The following is a 15,941-nucleotide window of genomic DNA, read 5'->3' on the forward strand; positions in this document are numbered from 1 at the left end:
TTAAAGCTGTAGGATTTGTTCACGGTTTTGTAAAGACCAAGAGGCTTAGGTGTAAAGCTACTGACATATCATATAATCAATGCAGGGCAGAGGCAATGCCTTTCAGTGTAAGGTGTCTACAGAAGAGATGTGAAAAGCTTAACAATTCCTCTCATTTAGTTTTGCAGGGACATGCAGTGACAGGCAATTTAAAGGTAATAGAAACCTATGTGCTGTCAAACTGACGTGAAAAAATTTGGAAGTTATTTTAGGTAAGGTATGGGGGAAACACATATGTACTGTATGTGCCTATCAATTTCCTTATTCCACTCTACCATTATTTATGGTACATTACTGCTAAATCCTCAATGGCAACAGATTCCTTTTTACAAAACTGCATTACCATAATATGGGTTGTGTACTTGTTACTATGCACAAATGTTCATGCTATTAATATTTTAAGCAGCAAAAAAGAAAAAAAATGCAAACATAACCTAACATATTATTTCTTTGCTAAAGTTGTAAGGCAGGAACATTTTCAGAATACAGTTTATATATATCATTGGAAACATTTTTAACACCTAAAGGATAACAGACCTGAAAACAATTGTAAATTAAGGGGAGCATGAAGGTATGGAAAGCAGTCCTCATTCCCGCCCTCCAACTCCCCCCCCCCCCCCCGTTCTCCTCTGTCCCCTTCCCTTCTCACCTAAATGCCCCCCGCATCCTCTTCTGAGTCACGGAGTCGGGCAGCAGTGCACAGGTGCCGGCCTGGCTGCACGCACCCTAGATTGTGCACCCGTGGCCGGGAGTGCACTGCAAATGCGCATGACATCACAACAATGTCATACACATGCACAGAGTGCGCAGCCAACTGGGAGCACTCTGCGCATGTGCACATCATTGTCATGACGACATGTGCATGCACAGTTTGCTCCCATCTGCAGGTGCATGATCTAGGATGCATGTAGCCAGGCCAGTGCCTGCGTACTGCTATGTGACTCAGCAACCCAGAAGAGGCTGCAAGGGGGGCATTCAGGTGAGAAGGGAGGGGGACAGAGGAGAACAGGGCATGAGGACTGTTTCCCATAAATGCCTGCTCCACCCGTTTTTACATTGCTCTCAGCTCTGAAATGCTTTAAAAACACAGGGTTAAGTGACTAGACAATTGTTAATAGTAAAATTCTTATTTTCCTTAGAAGAAAGCAATCCCTTGAACATGGACACAAGGGCAAGGGCAAATACTACTATAGTTACTAGGTTTACTGGGGTTTCTACTTATAATTATCCAGCTCATTGTCCCAGGACCTATCACGCTGCCTCCTTTAAATCTACCCCTAAATACATGTATCAGTTATATTCCTGTACAAGCAATATAGAAAATAAACCACAAACCTGATTTCAAAATTTTTTATTTTCATATAACCAGGCTTATTTTGCTTGGAAAAATTACCACTGAGAAATGGCCAGGTAGATTCAGATCAGTTCATTTCGGCACGCGGCTCTGAGAGCCGAGCGCATAAGCTGGGCTCTGTCATAGCAGCAATTCTATTATGTGCGCCCCACATAGCAATAATTGGGGCTCTGGCGGCTGCCAGACCCTGAATTACATCTCCCTCTGAGTTGCGACAACTTGGAGGGGGAATAGTATTTAACGCCACCTCTGAGTTAGGCGGCAGTGGGGAAAGCCGTCAATCGTCTCTCCTTGCGCCGAACTGAGCGGCGCCCTCATAATATGTACCCAGGTAGATTCGTTTTTTGTCCCAAGGTTTGTACAAAGGACAACGGGACATATGATCTGCATATGGAGAAAGAACATTTTTGCCATCTATTTAGAAAGGGGTTCTTTAGAGTAAGAGTGGTTAAAATCTGGAATATCTAACCATAGGAAGTAGCTAATGATTGTTTCTGCATTTAAAGAGCGCTTGGGTGCTTTTCTAGCATTGCCATCCATGGCTATAATTACCAGGTAATTACCAGCACAGTTGATTTAGTGCTTTAACTGACTGCCATCTAAAGCCGGGAAGGTAATTTTCCCCTTTTAAAGCTAACTGGCCCAAGCCTTGTAAGGGTTTTTTGCCTTCATCTGGATTAATTAAGATTGTGTACTTTTTCCACGAAATAGTTTAACCTCCCTGGCGGTAAGCCCGAGCTGAGCTCGGGCTATGCCGCGCAGGGGGAGATCTCAGCCCCTGGTGGGGCGATTTTCATTTTGTAAATTGCTGTGCGCGCAGCCAGCACTTTGCTAGCCGCGCGCACAGCTTGATCGCCGCCGCTCTGCGGCGATCGGCCGCACGCAGCGGCTGAAGAGGGCCCCCCCCCGCCAGAGCCCTGCGCTGCCCGGATCAATGAGTTCCGGGCAGCGCTATGGGCTGGATCGTGTGTCCCTGACGTCAGGACGTCGGCTGACGTCCATGACGTCATCCCGATCGTCGCCATGGCGACAGGAGAAGCCAAACAGGGGAACGCGTTGTATACGCGTTCCCCTGTTTGCTATTGTTGCCGGCGGCGATCGGACTAGAGGGCCACATGCGCCCTCTAGTGGTGTTTCATGTAGCTACCACTCTGGTAGCTTTACATGAAACTTTAAAAAAAAAAATAAAAAAAATTGGAATTCTGCAATTTTTGCAGAAAAAATTAACCGCCAAGGAGGTTAAGGGTCAAAGTACCCTCTATACCTACTTACCTGGAAGGGGAGAGACATCTTGGAGTCCCCTTTATTAAAGGGGTCTCCACGACTTCAACATAAGTCCTCCAGGACCTATGCACCCCCACCTCCTCTTGGGGGTGCATGGGTCTGCTATACTGTGCAGGTGCAAGGCATCTGCCCCTGCACAGTAGAGCAGACACAATTGGGCTTGGCTATTTCAGCTGGAGCTAAAGGGGAAAGTCACTACTGTGCCTGCATGTTCTTTCAACAAGTGGACTTTTGGGGTCCCACCATTGCACCGCCTCTGCTGAGGAAGATAGGGGAACCCTCTTTAAGATCCAAGGGCTCCACGAGGTAAGTACTCTGCACTTTTTCACTTCAGGTCTACTTTAAAGAGGATTTGCATGAAGGTCCACCAAGGTCCATCCTGTTTGACTTCTTATGCTCAACAAACAGCTTGCCATTGGCTCCTTATCTATCTGACGTGACAGTGTGTCACTGCTGAATGATCTGGAAAAGTTTATAAACATCGGAGGAGCTGGCTTCATGCCAAAAGTGTATATTTGGCACTATCACGAGTTTTTTTTTTTTTGCTTTGACTGATTATTTCCATAATTGGAGATATGCCTTAGTGGGTATAGAATACACTGTTTTGGTCAGACACCAAATATACAAATTGCATGTTAATCATTCAAGTAAGCTATTTTAACATCTTAACCTCCCTGGCATTATGATTACTTCCAGATTTAAGGTTTAAAAGCCGTGACATTTTTTCACAAGCTTTTAGACCCTAAAAACAAGAAAAAACCATACCACAGAGATCTGCAGCAGCTCCTGCACATGACTCACTCAGGCACATGATTACTGCTCTGAGCTGCAGATTTCCATCTTGAGCATGACTCGGGATAACCGCTAAGGAGTTTATATTGTGTGTTCACAGATAAACTGTAAGAGATCATTGCTACACCCATTGTTTTATTGCTGTTCTGACAGATTGTACAATTTGAAATTATTAGTTTGAGTGACATGTTCTTAACAAATACAGCAACAAATTATAATGGTAAGGTTTTTCTTTGTAGAAATAAATGGGTGACCAGAGGCTCAAGCCTATACTTTTTCTTTAAGGTATGATTATACGTGGGTTCAAACCAAGCCTGGTAGGTGTCACAATTGTTATTTCAAATAAAATATTTTTTTTATTGATACCTGACTTTAAAAAAAATTAAAACTTCCATAATATACAGTATATAAAGACTGCCAGCTGTATTTTTCAAAAAAGCTAAATGCTAGTGCTAGTTATGTCTGTAGATCCCCTGATAGAGACATAAGGCAAAACTGGGCTTGGGACCCGAGTTTTGCTGCACGCATTTGTGTTTGTACGTGCAAAAAACAAGTAAGTGTCAATATATCTGCGTAGGTTTCAACTCCTAGCACAGTCTGGCCTATTCTGTACCCCTTCTCATCCCATATTCAGGCGGAGGAGCGGGCCCTCTGGTGGATGCATCTATAGGAGTGTGATGGGCCACACACTCGGCTCCCAGAAATAGCCAGCTGACAATATTCATGGAGACTTGCATGCAGCAAAGCTACATATAGGATGCAAGCAAGCACTTGGAAGGATTTTTGAATCCCACAAACGATCCACACAGTGGTTTGTACCTCTTCACAGGTACTGTGTCTAGAAGTTATTTTGAAGAACCTTAATATTGCTGGATAGTGACTGTAACCAATTGCGGCACTGACAGTTGATCACTGTGTGGGCTCACACGCACACATCATATTCTTTTGGATTTTTGTACTATTGGATTTTTGAACTAGTCATTATCCTCTCAATAAAAACATTTGCATTATCCTATTGACGGGCATTAAAGGAACACCATTGAGAAAAAAGTAGGCAATTAAAATCTGACAGAACCGACAGGTTTAGGGCCAGTCCATTTCCACATAGGGAATTCTCAGGGCTTTCTTTGTTTTCAACAGCATTTTCTGAACAGCAGTTTAACTGCCAAAATCGCAAGATTCCAGCCAGCCTCCCTATACACTTGCACACTATTCTATCGGTTGCAACTGCTGTTCAGGAAAGGCTTTTGAAAACAAAAAAACCCTGAGAATTCCCCATGAAGAGAGGGACTGGTCCAAAACCTGTCGGTTCTGTAAGATTTTAAGTGCCTACTTTTTTCGCGATAGTGGTCCTTTAAGACCAGACCTTTAGTCCTCTGACAACTGTCAATGCACTGCATTCTACAGCTACTTCATTTCCATATGTTTGCATTGTGTTTATTAAATGTCTTGCCCAAATCTATATGTACCAAAGTCCACATTAGTCAGGAGGGTTGTCATTGAGGTGCAAAAGAAATGAGATGATTAAGAATTATGCTAATTAATATGAAAATCTATTGTAAAATGGACTAATCAAATCGTGCAGTGAAAGCCTTTCATTGGTCAATTTTCAAGCTGCATAGATTTGCAGTAATATTTCTTAATTCTGCAGCATCTTAAATTATTTGCATATTTCAAGTAAAGTAGAAAGTTGGTACTGTGCCAAAATGTTGTACTGAATGCCATCTATCATAGACATCTATGGCCTGTGACATACCTATAGACATCCACTGCAAGCCAATTTAGCCAAAGTAGTTTTGTACTAAAGTGCCTTTAGAAATCTGTGGCATATGAACATGGAAACACTGAACACCTATAGATGTCCACGGCAGTCTTAGGGTTAACATAAGATTCACTGAGGCGCCTGGAGATGGCAGCCTCTGCAGCTTGCTCTGTCTTTCTATGTTTGTTTTATGTATTTTTGTTTTTCAACATTACCTTGTGCAACCCAACCCGGATAACCTTCACCAGTGAACAACTACTGAGCATTCGGAACTTAGCTAAATATAATCTACCCCTGGATATTTCATCTACTCTTGATCTTCTGGGGATTCTGACCAGTGGAGCTACAGTGCTGAACCAGGCAGTGAGGATTAGAAGAAGAGGCAAGCGCTCCGGGATCCAGACTCGCTTTCGACGCAGAGGACTGCGCTCCCCACTACCTGGAATCATACTCTCTAATGTCAGGTCCATATGCAACAAACTAGATGAGCTTCAACTACTGATCAGAACAAAGAAGGACTTTTATCTCTCTGCGGCTATTTGCTTCACAGAAACTTGGCTATCTGAGCTTATTCCAGACAACGCTCTGCCGATTAATGGATTTACACTCTACAGATCTGACCGGGACCCACTTACTTCTGGCAAAACCAAAGGTGGAGGACTCTGCTTCTATATTAATGATAGATGGTGCACGGATGTTACAGTTATTAAGAGGACATGCTCGGCTGGGCTGGAAACACTCTTCATAAACTGCAGACCCTACTGTTCACCCCGTGAGTTTTCTTCATTTATTTTGGCTGCTGTGTACATCCCTCCACAAACATGTATGCAGCCTGCGCTCCAAGATCTCGCAGATCAAATCACTGAGGTGGAATGGGAGTACCCAGATTCTTTTTTTATCATACTAGGGGATTTCAACAGTGCTAATCTTTCCAAAGAACTCCCCAAATACAGGCAACACGTCACAAGCGCAACTAGAGAAGGTAAGACACTCGATCACTGTTACCACTACGACTAAGGACTCGTATCACTCTGTCAGCAGGGCAGCTTCGGGGAACTCTGATCATGCTGTTGTACAGCTTATCCCAACATATATCCAAAGACTAAAAACTGCCAAACCTGTAGTGACCACAGTTAAGAAATGGACTTGGGAAGCTGTAGAAAAACTGCAGAGCTGCTTTGATTTAACTGACTGGAATTTATTTAAAGAATCCACCAGTGACCTAAATGTATACACTGATGCTGTGACATCATATATTACCTTTTGTGAAGAGTCCTGCATCCCCACAAAAAAGTGCACCAGGTACAATAACGATAAACCTTGGTTTACATCACATCTTAGGAAGCTGCGCCTCGATAAAGAAAGGGCATATCGTACAGGCGATAAAGTCCTCTACAAAGCTGCGAAATACAAACTGCAGAGAGCCATTACTGATGCAAAAAAAGATTATTCTAAAAAACGTGAGGAAAAATTTTCTAACGCCGACTCATCCACAATATGGAAATCTCTACATGAAATTACCAGCTACAGGAAGAGATCTCCTCCCCCCTCACTACATAATCTGCAGCTTGCAAATGAACTGAATACATTTTATTGCAGGTTTGACACTACCAACAAAATCCAAACACAACAAGTCAATTTGCATCTCTGCCACAGGCAAACTGAGCACTCCTCCAACCAGCCATCATCTCCACCCCCTGCAGTGCCTCAGTATGTACACAACACAGCAGACCAGACACAATCTGCTAACCTGTCCCCAGATGTGCATGCTCTAACAATATGCCAATCAGATGTAAATAGACTCTTTAAAAAACAAAACACCAGGAAAGCAATGGGACCAGACGCTGTGTCTGCAAAATGCTTGAATCTCTGAGCCGACCAATTAGCGCCTGTATTTACAGACATATTCAAAGCATCTCTAGAACTCTCAATTGTTCCTGAGTGCTTTAAAAGCTCAACTATTGTACCAATTGAAAAAAAAAAAACCCTACATGTTTAAATGATTACAGGCCTGTTGCCCTGACATCACTGGTCATGAAAGCATTTGAAAAACTGATAATGAATTATCTGAAATCCATCACAGATCCCCTGCTGGACTCTTTGCAATTTGCCTACAGGCCTAACAGATTTGCAGATGATGCCGTGAACATGTGTATGCATTATGTACTACAGCATTTAGATATCCCAGGAACCTACACCAGGATTTTATTTATAGATTTCAGCTCTGCATTTAATACCATAATTCCATCACTGCTGCACAGCAAGCTCTCCCAGCTACACATACCTGAACCCATCTGCAAATGGATAACCGACTTCTTGACCGACAGAAGACAGCGTGTTAGACTTGGTAAACTCACATCAAGCTCTCTGACAGTCAGTACTGGTGCACCCCAGGGCTGTGTGCTTTCCCCACTGCTGTACTCACTTTACACCAATGACTGCACCTCCACAGATCCATCTGTTAAGGTTCTGAAGTTTGCAGATGACACAACAGTTGTTGGTCTCATTCAAAACGGGGATGAGTATGCATACAGGCATGTGGTGGGACAGCTTTACTCCTGGTGCAGCAGCAACAACTTGGAACTAAATGCTCTCAAAACTATGGAGATGATAATAGACTTTAGGAGATCTCCCCCCCCAGCACCTCCCCTTAACCATAAATGGATCCACAATGACCCAAGTAGAGTCATTCAAGTTTCTTGGGTCCACGATCTCAAACGACTTAAAATGGGACAACAACACTGCCACTATTGTCAAGAAAGCACAACAGAGAATGTACCATCTACGGCAGCTGAAAAAGTTTGGCCTACCTCAAAATCTAATGGTGCAGTTCTACACTGCAATCATCGAATCCACCATAACATCATCTATGACTGTATGGTTCGGCTCCTGCTCAGCATTAGAAAAGGGGAGGCTGCAGCGCATCATCCGATCAGCGGAAAGGATAATTGGCTGTAGCTTACCTTCCCTGCAGGATCTTTACACTAGCAGGTGCAGAAAGAGAGCAACAAAAATTGCCTCTGACCCCTCTCACCCAGCTCGCTCCATCTTCCAGCGCATGCCTTCAGGAGTAAGATTCCGGTCAATCGCTACCAAAACCTTTAGACACAGGAACAGTTTTTTTCCTCAAGCGGTAGCCATACTTAATGCTGAACCACGTTAGAGCTGCTAGGACTGAAAGTAATCAGCACAGAACTGAATATGAACAATTCTCACATTGCTTACTGCCACTATACTTGTAACGTCCTTAACTTGTAATATTCACACTGTCTGTCCTTGTATTGTTTTTGTTTGTGTTTGTTAAGCAACTGCCAAGACAAATTCCTTGTACGTGCAAACTTACTTGGCGAAAATAAATTGATTCTGTGTTAGGACTTCTCTTCAGTCCCTGTTGACCCTCCCACGAAGGAAGAGACGTTCCCCAGTAGTGGAGTCTAGGTGACCACGGGTCTTCACCCACACTCCCTTGAGGGGGGTGCAGGACCACACCCCCAGGAGGGGGATGTGGAACTTAGCTGCCTAGTGCCCTACCAGGTCACTACTGGGATAGTCTCAGCGAGTGGTCAGGAGAACAGGTGACACTATTTATGGAGTAGGCGGAGTCCGAGAAAAGCTGAAGGTCCGGAGGCAGGCGGCAAGCAAGCAAGGTCGGGGTCACAATCCAAGGTCGGGGCAGGCGGCAGACAGGCAGTAGTAAACAAGACAGGTCCAAGGGTCGAGGCAGGCGGCAATCAGGCAGAAGTCGGGGTCACAGGCAGAGGTCACAACAGGAGATCAATCAGCAAGGCACAACTGGAACAACGGTTCACCGGGATGGCACACTAAGCTGATCAGAAAGAGCAGCACTGCAGTCAAGGGCAGTGCTGCTTATATAGGGGATATTGGCGCCGAAATTGATGCCCTGCGCATGCGCAGGACGTGCGCGATCCTTCTGCGCATGCGCGCGCACTTCTCTGCGTGCGCGCGCGCACACGGGTGTGCGCGCCCGCAAGTGCGCGCATGCGCGGTGCCCTAGGTGCTGCGCGCGCAGCGTTCTGCACGCGTGCGCATTCAGCCACAAACAACGACGGGCAGGGAGAGAGCACAAGAAGCCCAGCGAACCCCCGCGCGTGCACACAGCAGGACGCGCACGGGGACGCCGAGACGGAAGTCTTTGGTGAGTGTGACATTGCCCCCTCCCTACGGGCAACCTCTGGGTGCCCCTAGGTCCTGGTTTTTCAGGATACCTTTGGTGAAAGCGTCTAACCAGTAAGGGCGCATGGATATGACCCGCAGGCTCCCAGGAATTATCTTCAACCCCGAAACCCTTCCACTTAATCAGATATTGAAGGGAGTTCCTTAATCTTCTGCTATCAAGAATTCTCTCCACCTCAAATTCTTCAGAACCTTCTATAATGACTGGTTGAGGGTGGTCAGGGCTGCGGCCTGGGAATACATTCTTCACCACCTTCTTAAGACAAGAAATGTGGAAAACAGGGTGCACTCGAAGAGAGGAAGGGAGAGACAATTTGTATGCCACCGGGTTAATTTGCTGCAACACAGGGAAGGGTCCCACGAACTTGGGTGCTAGTTTCTTTGAAGGACAACGAAGCTTGAGATTGGTCGTGGTCTCCAGGGGATAATAATGGAGCCACTCTCCTAAGTCTGTCTGCAGACTTCTTCCCTCTTTCCTGTGTATGTTCCAGAATCCGGCGCACAGTCTTGAAGTTCTCCTGAATGGCCGAGATCCTCTCCTGCACCCCGGGACATGCTGAGGAGGCATCTAAGTCAGGCAAGAATGCAGGGTGAAAACCATAGTTGATAAAAAAGGGGGATTGACGGGTGGATGAGTGGACGGAATTGTTGAAAGCAAACTCGGCTGTGGCCAACAGAGAGTACCAGTCATCTTGGGCAGCGGAAGTGAAGCATCTGATGTATTGCTCCAGGGTCTGGTTTGTTCTTTCGGTTTGGCCGTTGGACTGCGGGTGATAGGCTGAAGATAGTGAAAGCTGGATTCCCAACTTCTTACAGAGTTCTTGCCAAAAACGAGAAGTAAACTGTGTTCCACGATCTGAGACTATGTCCGAAGGCAACCCATGGAGCCGAACGATCTCTCGGATAAACACTTGAGCGGTCTTCGCAGCAGATGGAACTTGTTTGAAAGGTAAGAAGTGAGCCATCTTGGAGAACCTGTCTACCACAACTAGGATGGTGGTAAATCCTTCCGAGGGAGGTAAATCGACCACGAAATCCATCGCAATATTGCTCCATGGTTGGGTTGGTACAGGTAGAGGATTTAACAGTCCCCAAGGTTTAGAACGAGGGGTCTTAGACCGTGCACAGACTTCACAGGAAGAGACATAGGAGCAACAGTCTTTGGCTAACTCAGGCCACCAGAACCTCCTCCGGACAAGCTCTTGTGTGCGGGTGACACCAAAGTGTCCTGCCAGTTTGCCGTCATGACAAGCTTGGAGTACTTGTAAACGTGCTTCAGAGGGAACAAAGACCTTGTCCTCAAAGTAGTATAGACCCTCTCTCATGGGGAGTTCAGGAGGTCTACTGTTGGAAGAAGAGGAAGTCTGTTTAATGGAGTCCAATAGACCAGATTGCATGAGTAAGAAATGTTGTGGAGACAGGATGTTCTCAGGTACAGGGTCAGGAGCCGACTCAGGGTGATACATGCGGGATAGAGCATCGGGTTTTACATTCTTAGATCCAGAGCGATAGGTGAGATGGAAATTGAACCTCGAGAAGAAGAGAGACCACCGAGCCTGACGGGGCCTCAGTCTCTTGGCAGTTCGGAGGTATTCCAAGTTCTTATGATCTGTAAGAATTAGAATTGGTTGTTCCGCGCCTTCCAGAAGGTAGCGCCATTCCTCAAGAGCGGCTTTGATCGCCAACAGTTCGCGGTCAGCCACGTCATAATTTCTCTCCGCATTACTGAGTTTCCTGGAAAAGAAGGCCACTGGGTGAAGGATGGCCTTTGGCCCGAACCTCTGGGAAAGGATAGCCCCAATGGCAACTTCAGAAGCATCCACCTCCAGGACAAAGGCTCTTGCGGGATCCGGATGTTTCAAGATGGGTGCTGAGGTGAAACAAGACTTGAGGGTCTCAAAAGCAAACTGAGCCTCGGGTGTCCAGTGGAAAGACCTGCTAGTACTGGTAAGGAGAGTAATAGGTGCTACAATCCGTGAGAAGTCTTTGATGAATTTCCTATAGAAGTTGGCGAAGCCAATGAAACGTTGTACAGACTTACGGTCCACTGGGACTGGCCATTCCAGAATAGCTGCCACCTTTTGAGGGTCCATCTCCACTCCTCCTGGAGAAATCTTCAGACCCAAGAATTGTATGTTCACCTTGTCAAATTCACACTTCTCAGGTTTGGCGTATAACCCATGGGTACGAAGGCGGGCCAGAACTTTCTTTATGTGCATCCGGTGTTCCTCTTGAGAAGAGGAAAAGATAAGGATGTCATCCAAGTATACAACCATAAAGTGATCAATGTAGTCTCTAAAGATGTCGTTGACAAAGTGCTGAAAAGTGGCGGGAGCATTGCACAGGCCAAAGGGCATTACAAGATATTCGAAGTGCCCAAAGCGGGAACGGAAGGCCGTCTTCCACTCGTCTCCTTCTCGGATTCTAACTAAATTGTAGGCTCCCCGCAAATGCAGTTTAGAAAAGATGCAAGCGGACCCGAGGCGTAGAAAGAGATCGGGCATCAGAGGAAGTGGGTAGCGGTTCTTGACCGTGATTTTATTCAACTCCCGGTAGTCTATGCAGGGTCGTAGGGAACCGTCTTTTTTTTCAACAAAAAATATACTGGCTCCGGCAGGAGACGTGGACGGGCGAATGAACCCCTTGTGGAGATTTTCCTCAATATATTCTTTCAGGATTAAAGTTTCAGGCTCAGAAAGAGGGTACGTTCTCCCGAATGGGATAGGAGCTCCAGGTTGCAGATCAATGGGGCAGTCATATGGACGATGAGGAGGAAGAGTATCTGCCTTAGCCTTGTCAAACACGTCCAAGAAATCATGATAGGCCACCGGAATTAAATCTTTCTTAGGTGAATCCAGGCAGAACAAGGTACCTGCTCGAGGGAAGCAGGAACGTAGACAATAATCCGACTGGAAAACTACCTCATGAGAGACCCAATTAACTGCAGGGTTGTGAGTTCTGAGCCAGGGCATTCCCAGGATCACGGGGAACAGAGGAGAGGAGATCAAATCGAAGCTCAGGTATTCTTGATGTTCCCCTTGAATGGTGACCAGAAGTGGCAGAGTCTCCGTGGTGATGGGACCCGAACTGATGGCAGATCCATCTGCTAGTTGGATGACCAGGGGTTGGCGTTTTTGATGTACGGGGAGTCGAAGTTGTTGTGCCAACTGAAGATCCAAGAAGCATGAGCAAGCTCCCGAGTCCACGATAGCTTTAATTGGGACGGTCCTTCCTTGCGGCCCCTGTAACGAGAGAGTGAGTGGTACGTGAGATGAGGTAAACGGAGGAGAAAGGGCACCACTAGTACACACCCAATACTCAGGCTCACCCGAAGGTCTGACCGGGCAGTTGATACGGAAGTGACCCGAGGCCCCGCAGTACAGACAAAGATTAGAAGATCTCCTGCGCAACCTTTCCTCTGGTGAGATGGCCGGTCGAGCCAGACCGATTTGCATAGGCTCAGATTCATCCTCCGCCTGAGGACCAGAAGGAACTGGGGTAGGTATGGGTCGGGGATTAGGCACCCCCCATGCTGGTCTAACAGAACCAGACCTCTCTGAACGCCTCTCTCTCAGCCGTCTGTCGATTTGGATGGACAGATGGATCAAGTCCTTCAAAGAGTCAGGAACTCCTACTCTGGCCAGCTCATCCTTGAGAGTATCAGAAAGCCCCTGACGGAACTGGAACCTCAAAGCGGAGTCGTTCCAGGTGACATCTGCCTCCCACCGGCGGAACTCCATCACATAGTCCTCCACCGGTCTTCTTCCTTGCCTGAGAGATTGGAGAGCACTCTCGGCAGATGCTGCCCTCCCTGGATCGTCATAGATCTCTGCCATGGTCTCAAAGAAAGTATTAAGGCTCCCTAAGGCCGGATGTTGTTGCTCCACTAGACGAAGGGCCCAGGCCTGAGGTTCCCCTTGAAGCAATGAGATAACTGCCCCGACTTTAATCTCCTCACTGGCATATGTCCGGGGTAACAAGGAGAAGTGGAGCCGGCAGGCACTCTGAAACCATCGGAATTTAGAACGGTCCCCCGAGAACCGTTCAGGCAAGGGCAGTCTCGGCTCAGGAGGAGGAGAAGCAGCACCTTCCACGGGAACTGCTCTATCCCCAGCTGGGGACGGAGCCACTGGAGCAGGGACAGCGGGGGGAACGGACACGGCCTCCGCGACGGGAATGGCCACCCGGAGCTGATCGCGGATCTCTTGATAGCCTCTCTGGACCTCATCCACCGAAACACGGAGTTGCGTCACTAGCTCATATAAGATTTCCACGGGGGTACGGGCTCCATTAGCGTCCATCTTGGCTGCTCTTTACTGTTAGGACTTCTCTTCAGTCCCTGTTGACCCTCCCACGAAGGAAGAGACGTTCCCCAGTAGTGGAGTCTAGGTGACCACGGGTCTTCACCCACACTCCCTTGAGGGGGGTGCAGGATCACACCCCCCAGGAGGGGGATGTGGAACTTAGCTGCCTAGTGCCCTACCAGGTCACTACTGGGATAGTCTCAGCGAGTGGTCAGGAGAACAGGTGACACTATTTATGGAGTAGGCGGAGTCCGAGAAAAGCTGAAGGTCCGGAGGCAGGCGGCAAGCAAGCAAGGTCGGGGTCACAATCCAAGGTCGGGGCAGGCGGCAGACAGGCAGTAGTAAACAAGACAGGTCCAAGGGTCGAGGCAGGCGGCAATCAGGCAGAAGTCGCGGTCACAGGCAGAGGTCACAACAGGAGATCAATCAGCAAGGCACAACTGGAACAACGGTTCACCGGGACGGCACACTAAGCTGATCAGAAAGAGCAGCACTGCAGTCAAGGGCAGTGCTGCTTATATAGGGGATATTGGCGCCGAAATTAATGCCCTGCGCATGCGCAGGACGTGCGCGATCCTTCTGCGCATGCGCGCACACTTCTCTGCGTGCGCGCGCGCACGCGGGTGTGCGCGCCCGCGAGTGCGCGCATGCGCGGTGCCCTAGGTGCTGCGCGCGCAGCGTTCTGCGTGCGTGCGCATTCAGCCGACGGGCAGGGAGAGAGCACAAGAAGCCCAGCGAACCCCCGCGCGTGCGCACAGCAGGACGCGCACGGGGACGCTGAGACGGAAGTCTTTGGTGAGTGTGACATTCTGATTCTGATTCTGATAAGCTGCAATTTGGAAAAAGAAAGTCCTAAGGACAATTTTGAATATTACATATTCGTAATTCCTATCTAGCTATCTGTCTGTCTATCTTTCCATCCACCCACACTAATTAGAAATAAAAATATCCCAAAAATGTTGCTGCTTTTCCTAATTCTGCTTATGGATACATTCATTGTATCTTGTATTTGATTCCTTCTGCAAAGATAATTGGTAAACATGGGAGTTGCATTTCATTAAGCTGAATGATTAAGTGTTGCCATGAAATAGGCTAATGTAACATGACGATGTGAGAGCAAAGCCTCTCATAGGAACTGATTAGTATGCAATCATTGTGGGAATTTCCTGCAAAACAAACTGCCTGCAATAAAATATTTGATTTAGCTATTAATAATAAAATCTAAGCAGGCTTGGACAAAGTGCTTAACACACTCTGTGCATACAGTGATGCTGATCGATGTTTACTGTTCCAAAAGAAAAAAGTTTAAGTCCTTATCATGCAAAATAATATGTGCTAGCAAAACATATAACTTAGATTTATTTTTGCAACCTTTCGTTAATCAGTATTGTAATTTACACCGGTAGCAGCAACTTTTCATGAAATGGAAAGATAATTACTAATTTAGAAATAAACTTCAGATGCTAAATAGGCATTTGATTTATCTAAGTTTTATTTGCTCCAATAATGTGTTTGCACTGAAAAACCGTTTTGGAGTGACAGTTTTTAGCATTGATTTACATAGAAAATAATACAAATTTGAATTCTATAGAGATTTCTTTGTGCATCTTGTTGAAGTTTTTTCAAGCACAACAGAATCATAATTATATTTAAGAAACTGTCGCTTTTTCTGCCTCTTTAGTTATTTCTAAATACTAATTGCATTCCTCTAATATACACCAATCTGTCACACACAATGCTATCAGCTCTCTTACTTCAGTCCTTTATTATTTTATAACTTGACTGTTGCTTCTTGCTAGAAAATTGGCTTTTGCCAATACAGATAGTCACTCTTCTGTGCTTATGCAGAGCCATTTATCCTGCTGTCACTTACTTATCCTCTTTGACTGCTTTCTACCAATACACACAAAGCTTCTATTTTCCCTCTGAATAAGTCTGAGTATCTCCGCCATGACCTGATTGCCTTATATCTATCCTGAGCTATGTTCAGCATCACATCAGTATCAAATAATCTCCATTCTTTATTAAATCTTTTTTATGGTCTGCTCTATTTTTTATACTACTACAAGCAAAACTGACTTATTTAACAAGATAACTAATACTTTTATTATATTTTCTTATTTGTATCTTGTCTGCAGTCCAGTTCCTTACATCCTTGATTTTTTGTTTATTATTTAACTACATCATGCTGAAAGAATAGAGCTTACACATA

This window comes from Hyperolius riggenbachi, chromosome 2 (genome assembly GCF_040937935.1).
Source record: "Hyperolius riggenbachi isolate aHypRig1 chromosome 2, aHypRig1.pri, whole genome shotgun sequence".
Lineage (NCBI taxonomy): Eukaryota > Metazoa > Chordata > Amphibia > Anura > Hyperoliidae > Hyperolius > Hyperolius riggenbachi.